The sequence below is a fragment of the Penaeus monodon genome, chromosome 33 (genome assembly GCF_015228065.2).
Source record: "Penaeus monodon isolate SGIC_2016 chromosome 33, NSTDA_Pmon_1, whole genome shotgun sequence".
Lineage (NCBI taxonomy): Eukaryota > Metazoa > Arthropoda > Malacostraca > Decapoda > Penaeidae > Penaeus > Penaeus monodon.
Genome location: NC_051418.1, coordinates 25948809 through 25949112, shown reverse-complemented (window position 1 = coordinate 25949112; position 304 = coordinate 25948809).

Below are 304 nucleotides of genomic sequence, written 5' to 3'. Positions count from 1 at the left end.
ATTATCCTAAAACTCCGATTTTTTAAAAGAAAAAAATTAAACTTTTTCATTAAACTTGATCAAAGCCAAGAAAAATTTCCAGCAGGGAAGAATAAATATGCTAATCTTAAATTGTGAAAGGAAAGAACTGAATCAGATGAAACCATCCTCAAAAGAGTGATTTCAGTATCTAATTAGAAACGTTAATTAGGAAAGAGAGAGAGAAAATAACGAATTTTTAATGCATTATTCCAGAACGCTTGTTCTTTGACCTAAGCTGAGGTCAAATCTCTACTGTAGCGTGTGACCTGTAATGTGGTTGAAG